Genomic DNA, 19,321 nt, shown 5'->3' with positions numbered 1-19,321 from the left:
CGGCGCTTGGAAGTTCATGACAGGGATAGTTTCTCCCTTCTACCGTCTGCGTGAGATGATGGGGCTATCGGGACTTTGAGACTTTTTTTACTGTGCCCATGGTCTGCTCTTTATCAAATTATGGTGTTGCTTTGCACTGTTGTAACTATATGTTATAATTATCTGGTTTTTGTTGGTTTTAGTCTTGGTCTGCCTTGTGTTCCCATGATATCATACTGGAGGAACATTGTATCATTTCTTAATGCATGCATTATGAAATGACAATAAACGAGGACTGAGTGTCCTCATGATCTAACCTAATCTACAGTCACCCAGGAGACAGGCATCAGAGTCACTGTTGACTGTATACAATCACCCGAGAGAAAGCCACCAGAGTCAGTGTCACCTGTGTACACTATCCCGGGAGAAAGGCATCAGAGACAGTATCGCCTGTATACAGACACCCGGGAGACAGGCGTCAGATTCAGTGTCGCCTGTATACAGCCACCCAGGAGACAGGCATCAGAGTCAGTGACATTTGTATACAGTCACCTGGGAGAAAGGCATCAGAGTCAGTGTCACCTGTATACAGTCACCCGGGAGAGAGGCACCAGAGTCAGTGTCGCCTGTGTAGAGTCACCCAGGGGAAGGTCATCACAGTCAGTGTCACCTGTATGCAGTGACCCCGGAGACAGGCATCAGATTCAGTGTCACCTGTATGCAGTGACCCCGGAGACAGGCATCACAGTCAGTGTCACCTGTATGCAGCGACCCCGGAGACAGGCATCAGATTCAGTGTCACCTGTATGCAGCGACCCCGGAGACAGGCATCAGATTCAGTGTCACCTGTATGCAGTGACCCCGGAGACAGGCATCAGATTCAGTGTCACCTGTATGCAGCGACCCCGGAGACAGGCATCAGATTCAGTGTCACCTGTATGCAGCGACCCTGGAGACAGGCATCAGATTCAGTGCACTCCACCAGGGGCAGTGTGGCACAGTGTTCTAGCTGGAGTCCATGCTGCCCTACCAGTGCCTTCTTGGCCGAAGACAAGCTGTATTGTGTTTGACTGCAGACTGCTGCAATATTCATGGACTCAGGGTATTAGAACATATATTTTTTTGTGAGACTGTAATTTACACATCTTACAGTGTCTACAAAAAAGTATTCACTCCCTCCCCCACCCCCAGAAGTTGTCATGTTTTATTGGAATTGTTTCATTTAGCATTCTTTGTTGTTTAAATAATTCATCACAGGTTATATATAAAAGTACGTGAATGGCGTACACCATTAGGCCACCACATCATACCTGCATATCTCACTTAAAGTAAAAACAAAACTGAGAAATTATTCCCAGCTCCCTTGTTTTTTTTTCAATTAGTTTCATGTTTTGGAGTTAAAAAACAACAGTATCAACCCCTGGACTAGCCAATGGCTCCAAGCTCGAACTGCAGACATGCCTACTCATGCCTCCTCCTCACATTAACATCTGTTCCAGGGATCCATTATCACTAGCCTTCAAACGCAGGGCTGTGGTCTGTACTGCAAACGTCCTTCAGCGCCTGACGTGTCACTGCCCTTCAAGCTGTAGTCTCTGAGAGAAACAAAAAACAGAAGAGGAAAGTATAAATGGATAACAAAGGCCGCAAAAAGAAAACACTAGAGAAAATGTAGCAAAAGCCAAAGAAAGTTTGATCTGGTATAAGAATATTAATAATGGCATAAAGGCTTTTAAAACATAAAACACTGAACGTTACAGCACAGTACAGGCCCTTCGGCTCACCATGTTTTGCTAACCTATTCACCTCCACTAAGACCAATCCTAACTCTTACATTGCCTTCCGTTTTCCTAGAATCAATGTCCCTTAAATAAACCTGCCAAACTGCATTCAGGGATAAACGTAAATTGAATAGACATGGCAGAATTGTACTATTGTGGTAAAGATTTATCCAAAACTCCAGGGAAATTGACTCCAGGGAAGTCAAGTAGCAGAATTCATTAAAGTTACTGTGAATGAGAATCTAGCCCTAGAAACCGAAAGTCAGTGAGCACTGGAAATCTCCATGTCCTGATCTTTCCACCCCAGCCAATGGAGCAAACGGACAGGTCTTCCTGAACTCAGCAAGTCCAGACATCACTCCGCTTGTAGAGGAAGTAATAGAGTAAATGTATATCTGTTAGTCCATTGTCTCGTGTGGAGAGGTTACCAGAATCCATAATTATTGATGGTGTGACAAAGCAGCCAGAAATCTGAGCTAATTAAGGAGAGCAAACACAGGTTAAGAAAGTATACTTGTCGTTCTGGGAATCAGATGGCATTTTTGATGAATCATAGAACAATGAGATAAAATAATCCCTATGGGTATCAATGTTTTTTTTTTAAAGTGGCTAATTTTTTACCTGCTTAGCAGATGAGTTAGTTACTGACAGGGTCAACTGATCTTAGAGAATAAAAACATAAAGACCAAGCAGCACTCAAGACTACACTGCAATTCAACAAGACAAGCCTGATCCTCCATCAACAGTCCTCCAAATCTAGGACAGTGCTCCAGCCTCCTGTCTGGCTCCAGCTAGAGCTCCTTTCCATGAATCTCCTCCTGTGTCAGCTAAGGTTGTGGACCTGTCTGGTATTCCAACTGAATATGCAGATTTACTTGAGGTTTTCAGTGAAAGAAAGGCCACCACCCTGCCCCACACCGGCCGCACGATTGTGCCATAGACCTCCTACCTGACACTGGACCTCCCCGGCTCTTTTCCCTCTCTCCTCCTGAAACGGTGGCCATGGAGGAATACATCCAGGATGCATTGGCCATAGGGTTTATCCGTTTGTCAACCTTGCCGGTAGGAGCGGGTTTCCTTTTCATGAGCAAGAAAGGTGGCAAGCTCCGTCCCTGCATCGACTATCGACCACACATCACTGTGAAGAACCGCTACCCACTTTCCCTGCTGGCATCTGCGTTTGAACATCTCCGGGGATCAACAATATTTTCCAAAATTGATTTGCGCAATGCTTACAATCTGATTCACATAAGAGAAGTGGGTGAGTGGAAAACAGCTTTCAGCTCCTCTAATGGCCACTGAGTACCTACTGATGCCTTTTGGTGTGGCCAACGCCCCACTGTTTTCCAAACCTTGGTTAACAACGTACTCAGGGACATGTTGAACCAGTTTGTGTTTGTGTATTTAAATAACATTCTTGTCTATCCCCACGCTCATCAGGAACACACCCAGCATGTCTGGAGAGAACTCAGACACCTTCTTGAAAATAACCTGTATACCAAGCTTGAAAAATGTGAATTCTATCAACACCAGGGGTCATTTTTGGGCTATATATTTGCCCCATCCAGTTTTCAAATGGACCCTACTAAAATTCAGGCAGTTGCAGAGCGGCCCAAACTGTCTACAGTCAAATAGATACGGTGCTTCATGGGGTTTGCGAACTTTCATCGCTGCTTCATCCGGAATTTCGGCCCTATCGCGCCTCCTATAAATGCACTCACCAGAAAGACCTCGACAGGATCCCACTGGACGGACGATGCCAATCAAGCATTTTCCGAATTAAAGCGGCGTTTCACCACTGCCCTGCTGCTGCAACACCCAGACCCATCTCAGCCATTCATCGTCGAGGTGGATGCATCCGATGTCGGCATTGGAGCTGTCCTCGCTCAACGCTCGTCTGCGGATAGCCGACTGCACCCTTGTGCCTTTCTTTCCCGTTGTTTGTCTCCAGCTGAGAGAATTACGATGTTGGGAACCAGGGACTTCTGGCTGTCAAGGAGATCCTGGAGGAATGGCGACACTGGCTGGAGGGGACAGAGCATCCATTCTTGGTTGGACAGATCACAAGATCCTCTCCTATATTCAGGATGCTAAGAGAATCAACTCTCGTCAAGCCCGGTGGGCTTTCTTCTTCACGTAGTTCAAATTCATCATCACCTATCTTCCCGGCAGGAAGAATACAAAGGCCGACGCGCTCTCCGGGTAGTTCGACAGATTTGAGGACAATGCCAATCCAGAGCCCATTCTTCCTCACTCGTGTATCGCTGCTCTGGTGATCTGGGGAATAGAGGCAGAGGTGAGGACAGCCCAACAGTCAGATCCAGGCCCGGATGGGGAACCTTCCAACTGGCTGTTTGTCCCTGCTGCAGTGTATTCCAAACTGTCAGAATGGGGCCACTCCTCCCCTCTGGCTGGATATCTGGGAATTCAGGAGTTTATAAAGAGAAAATTTTGGTGGCCATCTATGTCCCAGGATATTCACGACTTTGTACCTGCCTGTCTCACCTGCGCTCGGAACAAGACATCACGCCAGTGTCCTGCGGGTCTGTTATGTCCACTGCCTGTGCCTCACCGCCCCTGGTCCCACCTCTCAGTAGATTTCATAACTGGTCTGCCCCCATCTAATGGAAACACCACCATTTTGGTCGTTGTGGATCTATTTTCCAAGACTGCCCACTCATTGCCCTCCCCAAGCTCCCATCGGCTCGTGAGACTGCATCACTCATGGTTCAACACGTGTTCAGGATCCTTGGCTTTCCTCAAGACAGTGTCTGATCATGGAGCACAGTTCACTTCCTGCCTTCGGAAGGCTCCCTGCTCTCTTGTAGGAGCCAAGGCCAGCCTCTTGTCTGGCTTCCATCCCTAATCTAATGGCCAGACTGAGAGAGTGAACCAGGAGTTGGAGACAACCCTGCGCTGTTTTGCCTCTTCCAGCCCCGCGTCCTGGAGCTCCCAATTGGTTTGGGCAGAGATTGCCCACAATTACCTCCAGTCGTCCTCCACCGGTATGTCTCCCTTTGAATGCTGGAAGAGATTCCAGTCCCCGCTCTTCCCTGATCAGGAGATCGACGTAGGAGTTCCTGCTGATGAACAGCTGATCCAGCGCTACAAGCGCACCTGGAGATGAGCCAGGGCTTCTCTGCTGCATGCCCAGAAACAGCATTCCCGGCAGGCTGATCGGCTCCGTCGACAGGTAAGGCCATTCCAGCCAGGAGAGGAGGTCTGGTTGACATCAAGGGATCTTTCCCTGAAAGTCAAGGATTGGAAATTGGCACAGCACCATGTGGGACCATTTAACCATATAACCATGTAATAACTACAGCACGGAAACAGGCCATCTAGTCCGTGCCAAACTCTTTCTCTCACCTAGTCCCATCAACCTGCACTCAGCCCATAACCCTCCATTCCTTTCCTGTCCATATATCTATCCAATTTAACTTTAAATGACAACATCGAACCTGCCTCAACCACTTCTGCTGGAAGCTCGTTCCACACAGCTACCACTCTCTGAGTAAAGAAGTTCCCCCTCATGTTACCCCTAAACTTTTGCCCTTTAACTCTCAACTCATGTCCTCTTGTTTGAATCTCCCCCACTCTCAATGGAAAAAGTCTATCCACTTCAACTCTATCAATCCCCCTCATAATTTTAAACACCTCTATCAAGCCCCCCCTCAACCTTCTACGTTCCAAAGAATAAAGACCTAACTTGTTCAACCTTTCTCTGTAACTTAGGAGATGAAACCCAGGCAACATTTTAGTAAATCTCCTCTACACTCTCTCAATTTTATTGATATCTTTCCTATAATTCGGTGACCAGAACTATACATAATACTCCAAATTTGGCCTCACCAGTGCCTTATACAATTGCAACATTACATCCCAACTTCTATACTCAATGCTCTGATTAATAAAGACCAGCATACCAAAAGCTTTCTTCACTACCCTGTCCGCATGAGATTCCACCTTCAGGGAACTATGCACCATTATTCCTAGATCCCTCTGTTCTGCTGCATTCTTCAATGCCCTACCATTTATCATGTATGTCCTATTTTGATTAGTCCTACCAAAATGTAGCACCTCACATTTTTCACCATTAAACTCCATCTGTCATCTTTCAGCCCACTCTTCTAACTGGCCTAAATCTCTCGGCAAACTTTGAAAACCTACTTCATTATCCACAACGCCATCTATCTTAGTATCATCTGCATACTTACGAATCCAATTTACCACCCTATCATCCAGATCTTAAATATATATGACAAACAATATTGGACCCAGTACAGATCCCTGAGGCACACCGCTACACACGGTCCTCCAATCTGACAAACAGTTATCCACCACTACTCTCTGGCGTCTCCCATCCAGCCACTGCTGAATCCATTTTACTACTTCAATATTAATGCCTAACGATTGAACCTTCCTAACTAACCTTCCGTGTGGAACCTTGTCAAAAGCCTTACTGAAGTCCATATAGACAATATCCACAGCTTTACCCTCGTCAACTTTCCTAGTAACCTCATCAAAAAATTCAATAAGATTCATCAAACATGACTTCCATGCACAAATCCATGTTGACTGTTCCTAATCAGACCCTGTCTATCCAGATAATTATATATACCATCTCTAAGAATACCTTCCATCAATTTACCCACCACTGACATCAAACTCACAGGCCGATAATTTCTAGGTTTACTCTTAGAACCCTTTTTAAACAATGGAACAACATGAGCAATACGCCAATCCTCCGGCACCATCCCCGTTTCTAATGACATTTGAAATATTTCTGTCAAAGCCCCTGCTATTTCTACACTAACTTCCCTCAAGGTCCTAGGGAATATCTTGTCCGGACCCAGAGACTTATCTACTTTTATATTCCTTAAAAGCTCCTCTTCTTTAATCGTCATACTTTCTATAACTACTCTTCTTGTTTCCTTTACCTTACACAATTCAATGTCCTTCTCTTTAGTGAATACCAAAGAAATGAAATTGTTCAAAATCTCCCCCATCTCTTTTGACTCCACACATAGCTGTCCACTCTGATTCTCTGAGGGACCAATTTTATTCCTCACTATCCTTCTGCTATTAATATAACTGTAGAAACCCTTTGGATTTATTTTCACCTTACTTGCCAAAGCAGCCTTGTATCTTCTTTTAGCTTTTCTAATTTCTTTCTTAAGATTTTTTTTACATTCTTTATATTCCTCGAGCACCTCATTAATTCCAAGCTGCCTATATTTATTGTAGATCCCTCTCTTGTTCCAAACCATATCCCTTGAAAACCATGGCTCTCTCGAACTTTTAACCTTTCCTTTCAACCTAACAGGAACATAAAGATCCTGTACCCTCAAAATTTCACCTTTAAATGACCTCCATTTCTCTATTACAACCTTCCCATAAAACAGTGGAAAATAGATAATCCCGAGATTTGTAGTGGAAAAGGCTGTCAACAAGGTGTCCTGTAGATTGCGTCTACCGGCATCACTGCAGATCCAGTCAGTATTCCATGTTTCCCAGCTCAAGCCAGTTACTACCTCTCTCCTGGCCACAGTCATCCCACCTCCCCCTCCTTCTCTTGTCTATACAGTGTGGCGCCTCCTGGCATCTCCCTGGGAACATAGAAAGGTGCAGTACCTTGTGGACTGGGAAGGATATGGCCCAGAAGATCGTACTTGGATCTCGGTGAAGGACATCTTGGACAAGTCACTGATCCGGGACTTCCAGCAGATACAGGTCTGTGGCGCCTCAGGGGCTGTGCCTAGAGAGGGGGGTCCTGTCACAACCACGGATTCAGCAGCGCAGCAGATACAATTGCACTCGTGAATATGCACGTGTCAGCTAATTATTATTTCATTGTGACAGTATTTAACTCCATTCTTTTCATTGAAGTATTTGTCGAGACTTGAACCCAACACAGCAATACTTCGTTGCTTGTCTGCATTTGGCCTTGTCTGAGAAATTGGACTGTCCAGTCAGCTGACTCTGAAGACTAGTGGTATTCGTTTTATATTCAGTTGTTCCTTTCAGCCGCGGTGTAGGTTTCATTTTCCATTTGAGAGTTTTAGTTAACTGTCCTATTTGGCCTGGCATTTATTGTTTTCTTTTCCCTCTAACTCTGTTCCCATTAAAGTCTGTGAACATCACTTCAGTGTCTCCCGCCCCACACTTCAGCCATACCTAAACCCGGTGACAAGTTTCAAAGCTCTCCATTTCCTTCTGGACACCAGACCAACCAGTTCCCCCCCACCACCACTCTCCTCCGTCTGGCAGAACTTGTCCTTACTCTCAATCATTTCTCCATCCGCTCCTCCCACTTCCTTCAAAAAGCAGGTGTAGCCGTGGCCTGCTCTGCCTGCCTTTTTGTCGGCTCTGTGGAACAGTCTGTGTTCCAAGCCTGCACTGGCCTCACTCTCCCACTTTCCTACGCCACATTGACGACTGCTTTGGTGCTGCTTCCTGCACCCATGCTGAGGTTGTCAACTTCATTAACTTTGCCTCCCACTTCCACACTGCCCTCAAATTTACCTGGTCCATTTCTGACGCCTCCTGCCCCTTTCTCAATCTCTCTGCCTCTGTCTCTGGAGATAGCTTATCTAGTGATATCTATTTTAAACCCCCTAACTCTCAGTTACCTGTACTATACCTTGTCCCACTAGTCATAGCGGAAAGGTTGTAGTGGGAATGAGCTCCCTCTGCTGAACAATGCTCTTCATGGCCTGCATTGTGGAACGAGCTTCCAGCAGAAGTGGTTGAGGCAGGTTCGATGTTGTCATTTGAAGTTAAATTGGATATATATATGGACAGGAAAGGAATGGAGGGTTATGGGCTAAATGCAGGTCAGCGGAACTAGGTGAGAATAAGAGTTCGGCACGGACTAGAAGGGCCGAGATGGACTGTTTCCATGCTGTAATTGTTATATGCTTATCTCAAAAAGACGCTGACAACCAAGTCCAACTCCTGGCCTTCACGTGTGGCATAGTTCTTATGCCTGGCGGAGCTGTTCTCACTGACAGGAGAAGGAGAAGTTGCTCCGGGCAGATGGGACTCGTTAACCACGGATGGTAACTCATCGAGGAGAGGGAAAACTCCGATTTCAACCTCCGCTGCCTTGCGGCTATACCTGCTCACAGGAAAGGCCTTGGGAGTAAACCCCGAGGAAAAATCCAGAGTCAGAGTCCCGAAGGCGGCTGTCTGCTGTACCCAGATCCGGCACGGCAACTCCTGTGATGCTGTTGACACCAAACCATACCGACTTTCGTCATTCCTTTGGACCTGTCATCAGCATGGAGAGGGGGGTCCCACTGCACGGGCAACAGATGGATCTCCACATCAACTCTGCCCTGGCTTGCGCCCTGGAGAGGCCACTCCAGCTTCGCTTTTACCCATGGTCGACCACGACTGACGGAGGCCACACACCCACACACATACCTCTTCCCACCCTGTTACTTGTATAAAAAAAATGTCATCCAGTTCTCTCAATTCCTCTGTTTCTGCTGCATCTGCTCTCAGGATGAGGCTTTTCATTCCAGAACTATTTAGATGTCCTCTTTCAAAGGGCTCTCCTTCCTCCACCATCCATGCTGCCCTCAACTGCATCTCTTCCATTTCACACATGTCTGCCCTCACCCCATCCTCCCGCCACCCCACCAGGGACAAGGTTCCTCGTGTTCTCACCTACCACCCCACCAGACTCCATGTCCAGCGTATAATACTCCATAATTTCCACCACCTCCAATGGGATACAAGCACCAAGCACATCCTCCACCCCACCCCATTTTCTTCTTTCTGCAGAGATCTATTCTCTATTCTCCTTCGTCCCTCACCACTGATCTCCCTCCTTGCAAGCAGAACAAGTGCTACACTTATCCTTACGCCTTCTACCAAGTGAGGTGACACTTCACCTGTGAGTCTATTGGGGTCATGTACTGTATCCAGTGCACCCGGTGTGGCCTCCTGTATATCAGTGAGACATGACACAGATTGCGGAACCACTTTGAGCACCTATGCTCTGTCTGCCAGAAAAAGCAGAGCCTCCCAGTGATCTCCTATTTTAATTCCACTTCCCATTCCCATTTCAACATGTCAGGCCACGGCCTCCTCTACTGTCGTGATGAGCCACAATCGGGTTGGAGGAGCAACACATTAATTCCGTCTGGGTAGCCTACAGCTTGATGGCATGAACATCAATTTCTAAACTTCCAGTAATGACCCCTCCCCTTCACCATTCCTCATTCCCATTTCCCTCTCACCCCATCTCCTTGCCTGCCCATCGCCTCCCTCTGGTGATCCTCCCCCTTTTCTTTCTTCCATAGCCTTCCACCCTCTCCTCTCAGATTTCCCCTTCTCCAGCCCTGTATCTTCTTCACCAATCAACTTCCCAGCTCTTTGCTTCACCCCCCTCTCCCCTTGACCCCCCCAACTCAGTTTTACCCATCCCCCTGTGGTTCTGCCCCTCGCCCCACTTTCTTACTCTGACTCCTCATTTTGTTTGCAGTCCTGGTGAAGGGTCTCCGCCCGAAACGTCGACTGTTATCTTCTCCATTGATGCTGCCCGGCTTGTTTAGGTCGTTCAGCATTTTCTGTGTGTTCTCGTATAGCAAAGGCCGGTTGCGTCCAAAGTGGATGTGTTGAGTTCATCCATCTTGGAGTAAAAGAATAGTGCATCTGAGCAGTATTGAAATTTTAAAGTTCTGAAATTGTCACCAGTTGTCAATATCATAAGTTTTAAACTACACTGCTCAGCTTGAACTTGGCTGTTATCTGAAATCAAGCTAGACATTGTGTAGTGAAGATCATCTGGGACATTAACATGGTGGATGTGGAATGTTTCCTCTTGTGCAAGGAGGCTTAAAGAAAAGGGTGACCCATTTAACAGATAACATTACAGCACAGAACGTACCCTTCAGCCCACAATGTTGAGCTGAAGATCTTGGTTTTAACCTACTGTAAGATCAATCTAGTACTTCCTTTCAACATAGGACTCCATTTTTCTTTCATTCTTGTGCCAGTCTAAGATTTTCTTAAATTCCCTAATGCATCTGCCTCTACCGGCACCCTTGGAAGGACATCCCATGCACCCTCCACTCTCCGTGTTACAAAAAAAACAAACGTTCCCCTCTTCAACCACCTTACCCTTGTGCCCCTTCATAGTAGCCATGTCCACCCTGGGAAGAGTCTCTGGATGTCCACTCAGTCTATGCCTTTTATAATTTTGCACACCTATATCAAGTCACTTCTCATCCTCCTTCACTTCGAAGTGTAAAGCCTGAGCTGCCTCAAATTATCCCCATAAATCCTGCTGTCCACTGAAGAAACTGCCAATGCCCCATTATTGGAGGACTATCAAGAAATAAGATGGATGAACTATGGTACATCTAAACTTTAATGTATGAATAGTGAGGAATGCAACATAAATTTAACATGTCAAAGAATGTTTGAAGTGATCTCACAAAGAACTTGTCTAAACCCCCTCGTGGTCCTGGAGAGACAAGACATGCTGCAAGTGATCATTGACAGTTTCCTTCATCTGTTGGTTTGTTGCGGTAAAGCCAGGTTTCAGAAACTGGGAATGATTCACCTTGTTCACCTGTCATAGCCAGGTCCATCTCCTTCCACAGAGGCTGCCTGGCCCGTTGAGTTCTTCCAGCTGCTCATTTTCTCTGCTCCAGATTCCACTCTTTTGTAAATTGGTAAACTGGTTTACTATTGCCATATGTACTGAGGTACAGTGAAAAACTGTTTTACATGCAATCCATACAGATCATTTCATTGAGCTATTCTTAGGGAACAAGAGCAGGCAAGTGATAGGTGTGTGTGTACAGGAACCCTTTGGGATCAGTGACCATGGTTTGGTGAGCCTCAAGGTTATCATGGAGAAAAAATAAGCTGGTCCTTAAGATAGGGTCCTAAACCGGAAGAGGTGGAGGTCAATAGTATAAAACTGGGCATTTAATGAATTTATATTTTTATCTTGTTATTTTAAAATCTCAATTCCAGAAATATCTTAGATACAAACCTCATTATTTTCTATTTAATGGCTCTTATATCATCTGTCACCATTTAAAGTTGTGCACTAAACTTTCTACTCTGGGCTCACATTATCCTTGGAGTTAGCATTTTAACATAGAATGATTTATGTGTCTTATCGATTATTTGTCTTCTTGGCATCAGCTGAGTCACCTACTCACTAACACAACCTAACCAGGAATGTAATTTACAGTTCATACCATCACTGTATCTTCCCAAAGGTTGTGAACTCTAAAAATGAAAATAGGATTTCAAATCCTTTGCTTTTACTTCTGTCAGAATGTTGTTTCTGAATTTTAGTTCGGCATTCAACATTATTGCCCCACAGACCTTGGTGAACAAACTCCTACTCCTCCTAAATGCACCAATGTGCAACTGGGTATTGGACTTCCGAACCAACAAACTTCAAACAGTCAGGATGTACAACTGCTCCTCCCTCCCCATCCTCAACACGGGTGCCCCCCAGGGTTGTGTGCTGAGCCCACTGTTGTACACTCTGCTCTCACACGACTGCACGGCCAGACACCTGAGTAATCACACTGTCAAACTCGCCAATGACACAGCAGTATTGGGGCTCAACACCAATGATGAGACAGCCTACAGGGAGGAGGTGGAAGAGCTCAAGGCCTGGTGCCAGGCAAATAACCTCTTCCTCAATGTCAACAAGACAAAAGGGATGGCTATCCACTTCAGGATATCCACTTCCTACCACTCACACCCCTCTTTACATCATGACACAGCAGTTTCAGACTCCTGGGAAAACATGTCACAGTCCCAGAACACATTCTACATAATCAGGAAAGCTCGCCAACACCTCTACTTTCAGAGGAGGCCGAAGAGAACTGGACTCTGCATCTTTACATTTGCGTCTTTCTACAGGTGTGCAATAGAGTGCATCCGAACAAGATGCATCACCCCGCACCCCTAAACCCTCACCCATCACCCCTGAACCCTCACCGCCACCCCACTCCTCACCCCTAAGCCCTCACTCCTCACCCCTAAACCCTCACCTATCACCCCTAAACCCTCACCTCCACCCCACTCCTCTACCCTTACCCCTCACCCCGAATCCTCACTTCAACCCCACCCCTCACCCCTGAACCCTCATCATCACCTCACGCCTCACTCCTCACCCCTAAACCCTCACCTATCACCCCTAAACCCTCACCTCCACCCCACTCTTCCACCCTCACCCCTCACCCCGAATCCTCACTTCAACCCCACCCCTCATGCCTAAACCCTCACCTATCACCCCTGAACCCTCACCTCCACCCCACTCTTCCACCCTCACCCCTCACCCCGAATCCTCACTTCAACCCCACCCCTCATGCCTAAACCCTCACCCATCACCCCTGAACCCTCACCTTCACCCCACTTCTCACACCTCACCCCTGAACCCTCACCCCTCACCTCCATTCCACTCCTCTACCCTCATCCCTGAATCCTCACATTCACCCCACTCCTCAACCCTAACCCCTCACCACTCACGTCTTTATGTCTGCACTATACTGCTGCTGCAAAACAGTTTCCGACTATTTATTGCCCCCCGCCCATGGGACAAGAGTGTCACATCTGCAGCGTTCCAGTCCATTGCTTCTTCCTCAGGGAGGCCCCTCTACCTCGCCAGCCATGTCATATCCCTCAAGTACAGGCCACTCGGGCCTGGTGACTTACCTGCCTTTAACCCTGTCTGTTACAACACGCACCCAACTCCGCCAGCTTCCGAGGCTCAGATGCTCTAACTCTCCAGAATATGGACAGCTAGTACACCCCCTTTAAAGATTCAGGCTGCCCTGCTAATTGGCAGCCATGTTTTAGCGGCAGGATTTAATATTTCAAGAGTAGCTGAACTGTGGTTAGGTACTCAATCGTCAACTCAGTTTTGATTCTCGTCTAGTCTCTGATTTAAAACGCTGTCTTCGTTTCAGTCTCATATCGTGGCTCGATTCTAGTCTCGGATAATCCAACACTGGGGTCTTTACCATCTTCACCTCGGTCTCTCGTCACAGTACAACTTGAGCCCACGTAGACCCAGGGGGGTACCCCAGCCTTTCGTCAGCTGCGGCCAGTCACAGCAAAATAATTTCAAGACAGATTGTGTTGATGCATGACCTCCAGGTTGCCGTGGGCCAACGATTAGAGGGAAGAAGCCAGAGTCACTCAGCTGAGGCTGTCAGTCGCTCTGCAGAACCAGTCCAACCAGAAAGATTTGGCAGTGACCTGAGCTCTTGCTGCCGCTTTCTTACTCAAGGTTCATGGTGTCCGTAATGCAGCTAGGGAGGGGTTTTACTAGACTGGCAGGGGGCAGGATCCAAAGTAAAAGTGAGGCAGACAAGAAGTTGGATAATGATGGAGGAGAGAGTGAAAGCAAATTGAACAAACAGCACAGGAAGGAGCATGGTGAGGTAAACTGCATTTACTTCAACGTCAGAACTCTTGCAGGTGAGGTGGATAAATTTAGGACAGGGATAGGTACTGGGACTGGGATATTTTAACCATTACAGAATCTTTAATCTTTTAGGATGTAGGGGAGATAGAGGTGGATGGAAGAGAGGAAGTGGAGTTGCTCTTTGGATTGAGGGGAACATCACAGAGTAGTCAGAAGTGACATTACTGAAGGATCATCTGGTGAGGCTTTAGGGGTGGAACTGAGAAATAAATCGAGAATGGTCACCTTGTTGGGATTGTGCTAGAGGCCCCCTATAGTCCTCAGGAATTAGAGGGACAAGTATATAGGGAGACTAGGGAGAGTTGTAAGAAATCTCACAAGAGATTTTCAAGAGATTTTAACTTTCCTAACATTGACTGGGATTGCCATAGTATTAAGGATCTAGACGGGTGGTATTCACTGTGTTCAGGAAAGATTCCAGCAGGCAAAATATAGAGGAGATTACCAGGAAGGGCAAAGCCTGATCTACTCTTAAAAAATGAGGAAGGACTGAGGAGCACTTTAGGACCACTGGCAATAATTCCATTAGTTTTGAAGTAGTTATGGAAAGGGAAAGAAACGGTCTGTAGTTCCGTTCTGAAACAGGGTAAGGCAAATTTTGACAGTGTTAGACTGGAGATTACAAATGCTGATTGGGCTTGGTTCATCAGTACAAATACCTTTTCTGAGGAAATACTGTTATCGATACAAACAGGTGGGGCAAGTTCGGGGGATGAGCTGAGAAAGTGTGTTGCAGAACCCCGATGCTTCTTCAACTGACCCGGGAGTGAGGTTGGATTGCTCTGGGCACTGAAAGAACTCGGGGTCCAGGCAGAGAAGTTCTGATGCCCATTCAGTTGGCCCGCGTGTGAGGTTGGATCATTCTGGGAGCCGACCTGATTTGAAGAGCTTCAGGCTGGATGGTGAAGTTGGGGCCCAGAGTGAGTCACTGGTGGCAAAACTGGGGCCAGAGTGAGTCACTGGTGGCGAAATTGGGGCCGGAGTGAGTTGCTGGGCAGTGTGGTTGAGGCCTGGGGCCTGGGTCCTAGTGCAAGTTATGATCCTCCATTTAAATGCCGGCCCAGAGTAGAGGTGAGGGCCGATTTCACTTGTACTACGCAATCTTCACTCCTCTCTCTGGGGCACGTCATAAGGGCTGACCCAGAGGACTGAAAAGACTGGGTGTCAGGATCGGAGGTAAGAGCAGATTTTGCTCATTCTCCGCAATGCCCATCTCCATGGCGCTGAGACTATGAAGACTGCCTCGGCCGCTGTGCTCCCTACCCACTAATATGATGAACTGATAAATGAGGCTTTGGGCCTATTCTGGGCTGTTCTGGGGTTTGGATCTGAGAACTCAATTTTGATTCAGAATGCTGTTGTTCACCTCAATTATTTGCATGATTTGTATTTTTATTTTCTTTTCCTCTTGCGCTTCAAGTGTTGGTCATTATTTTTATTTTTATTCTTTTGTTCTTTAATTGTATTCTTTCAGGTTTCTTGCTTTGTGGCTAACTGTAAGCAAGCAAATCTCAAGGTTGTATAATTTATACGTTCTTTGATAATAAGTGAATCTTGAATCTTATTTATAGGCAAAGGGGCTGCTGGCAAGTGATAGATTTTCAAAAGCAAGTTAGCAAGAGTTCAAGAACTACATGTCCCTGTTGAAGTAAAATACAAAGCTCCTGGGAGTTGGGAAACTTGGATGTCAAGGCATAGTGTAAATCTAGTCAAGAAATAGAAGGAGGCTTTGGTCAGATACAGCAGCTGGGATCAAGTGAATTACAGAGGTATATAGTTAATGCTGGAGTATAATCAAGAAGGAAATTGGGGGAGGGGGCTATAAGAGCATGAGAAGGCTTTAGCAGAGAAGATCAATTAAGGAAAATCCTGAGAGAAGTGTATTATGGGAAAGAATGATCTGGAAGAGAATAGGACTCGTCAAATCCTCAGAAACCAAGACTGAAATCTATGTAAGGAGCCACTAGAGATGGACAGAGTTCTCAGTGATTATTTCTCCTGTTTTTACCATGAGAAAGATATAAGCACTTGGAGTCCTGGCAATGTTAATGAAGTTGCTTTGGAAGTGGTCCATATTACATTTGCTAAGATGTAGAAAGTCGACACACTCCAGGTCTGGGAGAAGTGTATCCAAGAACTCTATGGGAAGCTAGAGAAGAAACTATGAGTGACCTTGCTGAGATATTTACAACACCATTAACCTCTCGTGATGTGCCAGAGGACTAGAAGGTAGCAAATGTTGTGGCTGTATTCAAAAAGAGCTGCAAGGATAGACCTGATAGACCCATTAGTCTAACATCTGTGATAGGTAAGATGATGGAGAGCATTGTAATGGATAAAATACAATTACATTTGGAAAGGCAAGAGCTGATTAGGGGTAGGCCGTATGGATTTGTGCATAGGAGATCTTGTCTTTTTAAGCGTCTGAGTTTTTTGATGAAGTGATGAGGAAGGTTGATAAGGGGAAAGTAGTAGATGTGGTATATATGGATTTCAGTAGGCTTTAAATGAGATTTTGCCTAGTAGCCTGCTCTGAAAGGTCCAAGGAGAGTCAGCAAGCTGGATACAGCATTGGCTGAATAGTAGGAGACAGAGGGTGATGGTTTCTCAGACTGGACATCTTTGACTGGTGATGTGTCCTGGGGATCATTGTTATTTGACATCTACATTAATGATTTGAAAGTAGAATAGTTAGTCAGTTTGCAGATGTCACTAAAATTTGTGGTGACACTTTGCAAGAATCATTCTGGATTCAATGTTTTAAGAATACAGCCAATATTTTAGGAACAATTTCTTTCCCTGTGCCATCAGATTTCTGAATACTCCATGAACTAATGAACACTACTTCACTGTTCCTCTTTCGCACTATTATTTCATTTTATTATAATATTTTTGTAATTATTTATTACATATAAATTATCTATGAAGTGCCCTCACTGGGCTCATATGGAAACTTGGCCCACAGGACTCAGCAGTGAGAAGGCCACTATTGTTTATGAAAGATAAACAATAGGCATCTCGGCTCGGTATGATTTGGGGTTCAACCAAACAGGAACATTGTGATGTTTTGATTAAAGAAACCTCTGCTTGACTGAGTGCTGCATTAATACTGCCCATACACAATTGTTGGTCGGTGAGAACTAACAGATCGTACACCACATAAAATTATAAAGAAAGTATATTTACAAATTTTAGCTTTATTGAATGGTTAATAGTTAAAAGAAAGGGGAATGAAATAAAAGGACCATTTCAGTTAACCAAGTCCAAATGTGCACATAAATTTGGAGCTCATCTTGAAGTTGCCTTTTTAACTCATGTAACGTACCCATTCCAAACATCGCTCAAAATCCATCTTGAACAAATGGGCACTCTCATCGTAAACACAAAATAATCTGCAGATGCTGGAGTCAAAGCAACACTCACAACCCGCTGGAGGAAGTCAGCAGGTCAGGCCGCATCCGTAGAAACAATCAGTCAACGTGGAAGGGTTCAGGCCCGAAATGTTGACTGATCGTTTCCACGGATGCTGCCTTACCTGCTGAGTTCCTCCAGCACGTTGTGAGGGCCCTTTCATCGGAAGTGTTGGCCCTTTCTCCTTGGAGATATTCATCTGCACAAAGCACTTTGTGCAACAGGAATGCTCCTTCCTACAGCTTCCTCAGCCATCTTCCCTCCTGTCCTCTTCACAGTTCCCACCACAATCAAAAACCAGCAAACCACACCGTCCATCTCTTTCCACTCTGCTCTCTCGAACTTTCTCCCAATTCCACCATTCTGATTGGCTGACACAACACTCCTAAGTTGAACGTCATAGCCCCTTATCTTTTCATCAAAATGAAAACTTTCTAAAAGCAGAACACACTGCTTTTACAGAACTGCTAAAATGAAATACCTACAGCATAGCAGTATGAATCTTAACCAGGGCATTACATGTATAAAATATTATAAATTGTTATAATATATTATATATAAAATATAGAAGAACAGCTCAACGATCAAGCTCTTGAATCAATGGGAATGACGTCACCCAACTTCACTTGCCCCATCATTGAAAGGTTTCTACAACTAATGGACTCACTTTCAATGACTCTTCATCTTGTATTCTCGATATTTATTGCTTATTTATTTATTTATTTATTTATTTATTATTATTATTATTATTATTATTATTATTATTATTTCCTTTTTTCTTTTGTATTTGCACAGTTTGTTGTCTTTAGTACATTGATTGTCCATCCTGTTGGGTACGGTCTTTCATGGATTCTATCAAATTTCCTGGATTATGCTTCCTGCAAGAAAATGAATCTCAGGGTAGTATATGGTGACATACGTGTACTTTGATAATAAATTTACTTTGAACTTGTGAAGTTATTATTATTGTAACTGATAGTAATTCATTATGCATGCATTATACTGCGGCCGCAAAACATCTCATTTCACGAATGATGCCAGTACAATAAACTTTATTCTGATTCTGAAAACATGCATGTAGTATTTTTCCAAGAGAAAGGGAATCAAAGGCATAGGTTTAAGATGAGGGGAAGACGATTAAAGGGACCTGAGGGGCAACTATCTCACCCGGAGAGTGATCAGTATATGGAATGGACTACCAGAGCAAATGATCATTACCAATATTCAAAAGACACTCAGAGAGGTACATGGATAGGAATGGTTTAGAGATATGGGCCAAATAGGACCAGCTTAGGAGGACATCATGATCAGCATGGATGGGTAGAAGGGCCTGTTTGATGCTGTATGACTTCATGATTTTATCATCTATGGTCTCCTCTGGCAACTCATTCCATATATTCTCAGCCCTTTGTGTGAAAAACTTTACCCCATTTAAATTTCTCCCCTTGCACCTTGAACTTGTGCTCTCCTGTTCTAGACTCCTCTGCCCTGGTAAGAAGAATTTGACTATCTAACATATCTGAGGAGTGAGGGTCTCCGTCATCCAGAGTTGACCATGGACATTGCGTCCTAACAGTCTATATGATACTCAAGCCTGAGCAGTACGGTATGGAGGGCAAACTGTTGCCCATGTAGCAAGCTCCCCCTCTCCACATATCTGATGAACCCAAAGGAGTGG

The sequence above is a fragment of the Mobula birostris genome, chromosome 23 (genome assembly GCF_030028105.1).
Source record: "Mobula birostris isolate sMobBir1 chromosome 23, sMobBir1.hap1, whole genome shotgun sequence".
NCBI classification, from domain to species: Eukaryota; Metazoa; Chordata; class Chondrichthyes; order Myliobatiformes; family Myliobatidae; genus Mobula; species Mobula birostris.
This window is presented reverse-complemented; position numbering follows the sequence as displayed.